Here is a 3,896-nt window from a genome sequence, read left to right as displayed (position 1 = left end):
TGTATTTTCAGGAAAGCGAGCAACATTGTTTTAGATGTGTGTTGCAAGACAGTAATTTTGTTATATATATATATATATATATATATATATGTGTGTGTGTGTGTGTGTGTATATAAAAGTGAACGCTGCAACTGACAAGCCTATAGATAGATATTAAAGAGAAACAAACTGAGTGTGATTCCACGAATGCGCAACATAAATACAGACTTTGCTTAACTGCTAACATTCCATATGAAACATTCAATGAGCTAATTAGTTGCTTTTCACTTGATTCGTACTTAAATGGTTTCCAGCATCAGCTGCCTAATGTAAATACCAGTCTCATTTAATTTCGTCGAATCTGACGGGAAACCGGTGTTTTCAACGCTAATAGACCTTAACTACCCACAACATAATTATATACAGAAAATATATGAATTTATATAAATTTAGGAGAAGACCTCAATATATACTTTGGAAAAAGCTAGGAATATTTACATTTATCAAATTATTATTAGCTTGCATTAACGGAAACTAGAGATTTAATATATATTTCTCTTGTTTTTAAATGCACAACGCTGTAATTTAAGATGTTTATTATAAATAACATTTATATTCAATAAATAGAGTACCTCTTAGTTATATACAGAAACACATGATTCTATATAAATTCACGAGAATACTTTAATATGCTAAAGAAAAAGCAAAGAATATTTTTATTTACAAAATTATTATTAGCTTGCATTAACGAAAACTAGAGATTTAATATATATTTCTGTTGCTTTTGTTTTTAAATGAATGACGATATATTTAAATAAGATATTGTTATCATAAATAGGCGATCGAAAGATCGCCCATAAATAATATCTATATTCAATAAATAAGGTACCTCTTTTGTCAGTTATATTTAAAAAGAGTCCAACGTAAATTAGAAAACCGAAAAATCTTTTAAAAATGCCATAACGGCACATGGCATATATAAACACACAGACTGATGACATCATTAGTTTATGCACTCAATTCGGTCCCAAGCTAGCAGCAGTTGGAAAGTCTGTTGGATGCTAACGAGAAGTGGTAAAGGGTTATCACCGCTTTTACACGAACAGGAAAACAGTATCTTAAGTAAATACATTAGTAGCTGGTGACTAAAATATTATCTTATTGCGAATGAGGATCTACTTAACGTGAAAACATCTCACGGATTCACTGATGAACATCCACATCGGTAAGTGAAAGAACTGGAGGCTGTTTTGATTAATTATGCTTATTAAATTATTATACTAGATAGACCGTCTTCCATCTCTCTCCTCGAAGACGGACAATATAAATAAGTACCAGTAATAACCGTGTATTGCAGTCGACGTTATTCTTTCCTCCTCAAATTTTGTCTAGTCAAAAGAAATGTATCCTTAAAGAAAACTTACATGTTAAATTCTTTGGAATTATATTTTTTAAAGAAGCAAAAGTAATCTAAAATTATCCTGTCATCCGTTTTATTCCCCTGTATAATATCAATCATTAAAAAAACCGAAAGATCGCCAAAATTTGTATATATTAAAAAAAAAGTTATTCCCATATCAAATTGTGTATGATAAACAGGGTTCCCTTTAACGGAGGTGATTCTGCTGCAGCTAGACACATTTAGCTAGCAGAAAGTATCTCTCTCTGTCACACACACACACGTAATATAATATATATAGAGAGGGTTCAAGTTAGAGCCAGGTTAAAGTGAGAACCAATCTATCTTGTTAAAACATGTTATAATCTATCCTTGCAAAATCTTTTGTCTTGACATATGTATTATGATATAAGAATTGGTTTTATGTGATCTTTATTTTGTCCCCCCCCCCCCGATATTTCGTAAAGACTTGGTGAACAAGAAACAACAACAAAAACTAAAGTGGTAACAAAGCACCCACACATAAAATGAGAAGCAAGAGTCTGCAACTATACTGGTCAAAATTAAGATATACATATGTTTTTGGCATATTTTCTGTTATCAGATCTAATCATACTCTGCCCCTCATCCTCGTATCTTTTTTTTGAATAACAATTATTGTGATGCTGTACTGAATTTAAATGAATTTGAGTAATTTACCCACCCCGCCAAAAATGTAACCCCCACCCCGCTCTTCCAAAACAAAGAAAACAAACCTCTCCTTAAAATTACATAAATTATATATCCTGACATTAATAATTAAGTGTTCGACTGATAAAGGAGGTATCTGTTAGTGAAGATGATGTCTTTTTCTTTGTAGAAAAAGAAATTGTTTCTTATTTAGACAATCCACAGAAAACATGCATGGCATCGTTCTTCCCTTGTATTTTACTAAAATTTGTATTTCACATAATTTTCTACCGACAAATGAAGTACAAAAATTAATGAGACGTATGTCAGTTCATGTTGCTGCAAATATCAGCCAATTTCTCTTAGATTACACCCTACCATCCTATAAAAAAGAAGAAAAAAAGGAAGAATACAGATAATAGGATGGTCACATCTGGAATGCCTTTAATCATGGGTCTGCTCGATCCGGGTTGACCTGGGGCTAACAACAACAATCCTTATTTACATGTAGATGTATTTGATCATGTGAATGTGTTATTGTGTGTGTGCGTGTGTTTACACACTTTATGTTTGAGCCAGAGGGAGCCTGGTCGCTTGACTTACTAGAAACAGTCGCGAAATCTACCTCAAATAAATCCCTGCTGTCTTAAAAACAGATTAATGTAGTTTGAGTAAAAGAGCTGGATGGCCATGCGTGGAATACTTTTTGATCAGCACTAACCTGGGGTCTTAATCAGCAACATTACATTACGTTCGAAGATATATATATATACGTATATTTTTGCCATACATTTTACGATACAAAATTACCAGTCGAACGTTATACGAGCTGAGATATATGCATGGATAGCTGGAGAATGTTTGAACATAAATTCTATCCTATAACCCAATGTTCAACACACAAGCACATCAGTGTCAGACCCAGATAGACTTGATAAGCAATTAAGTCAGATCTGAGAAACGTTGGACAAACATCACAGATGCTATGACGCATGTTGAGATATGTTGTACTGCAGACTCGTCCAACCCATGCCATCATCGTGAAATCTTCAAAGCATGAATACTAAATTAATATACATAATGTATGTGTATTTACTTCATACATTCGTATATATGTCCGTCCGTGTGTATGTGTGTATTTTTGTTCAACCCTATGGTGTCCCTGATCGAACAAATCTCTGATCAAAGAACATTCCAGCCGTGACCATCTCTCTCTCTCTCCTTTTTTTAAAATGACATTAGTGTGAGATTTGAGGGAGATTTGGCTGCTTTTTCTTACAGTAGAATAAATGCCTAAAAAAGTCCGTCGTTGACTCGTCATAGCCATGTTGATCAAAGGAAGGCGTTTCAGCTGTGACCATCATATCGTTTTAAATATTGACTAAACTTTGCTTATGTTCTTTCTTTTAAAGGTGTATTTTAATGGAATTTTGTGTGTGTGTGGTTAAAAAGCATTTTCCCCCACGTCTGAGGACTGAGCTTTGAAGATATAGAACAGCCAAGTGTAGTAATTTTGTGTAACTTCGAAGTTTCGCTAGTAGTTGGCTTCGTTAGACTTGTAGTCTCTCTCTCTGTCTCTCTCTCTGTCTCTCTGTATATATATATATATATATATATATATATATATAGCATACGTTGCCCAATTTTGCCCTTCTTTTAAGATGATAGGATGTGATTTGAGGACGTTTTGGCTGCTATTACCAGGTTTAATGACCTCGTAGAGGCTCCCTTGTCGACTTGTTTTAATCATTCGTGTTATTTACTAATTACATGCATTTTTTTCATAAATTGTGCTTTATTATATTTATAAGTGTATGTGTTTGCTGTGTATGTGTGTGTATTGAGCACA

At 33.4% G+C, this 3,896-nt stretch overlaps 1 protein-coding gene across 2 annotated transcripts in view; it reads left to right on the top strand.

Moving 5' to 3' along the window:
• The first annotated feature begins 794 nt into the window (after positions 1 to 794).
• LOC106870506 (ras-specific guanine nucleotide-releasing factor RalGPS1) overlaps positions 795 to 3,896 on the top strand; it is a 208,003-nt gene continuing 204,901 nt past the window's right edge. The window contains exon 1 of one of the 2 annotated variants that reach the window (XM_052971621.1): positions 795 to 1,204. The gene's annotated coding sequence lies outside the window, so the exon portion shown is untranslated. The remainder of the gene's footprint in view (positions 1,205 to 3,896) is intronic. The other variant, XM_052971633.1, reaches the window with a different exon arrangement.

This window comes from Octopus bimaculoides, chromosome 1 (assembly GCF_001194135.2).
Source record: "Octopus bimaculoides isolate UCB-OBI-ISO-001 chromosome 1, ASM119413v2, whole genome shotgun sequence".
NCBI lineage: Eukaryota > Metazoa > Mollusca > Cephalopoda > Octopoda > Octopodidae > Octopus > Octopus bimaculoides.
Note: the sequence above shows the minus strand (reverse complement) of the source record. Positions and strands in the feature narration are given on the sequence as shown.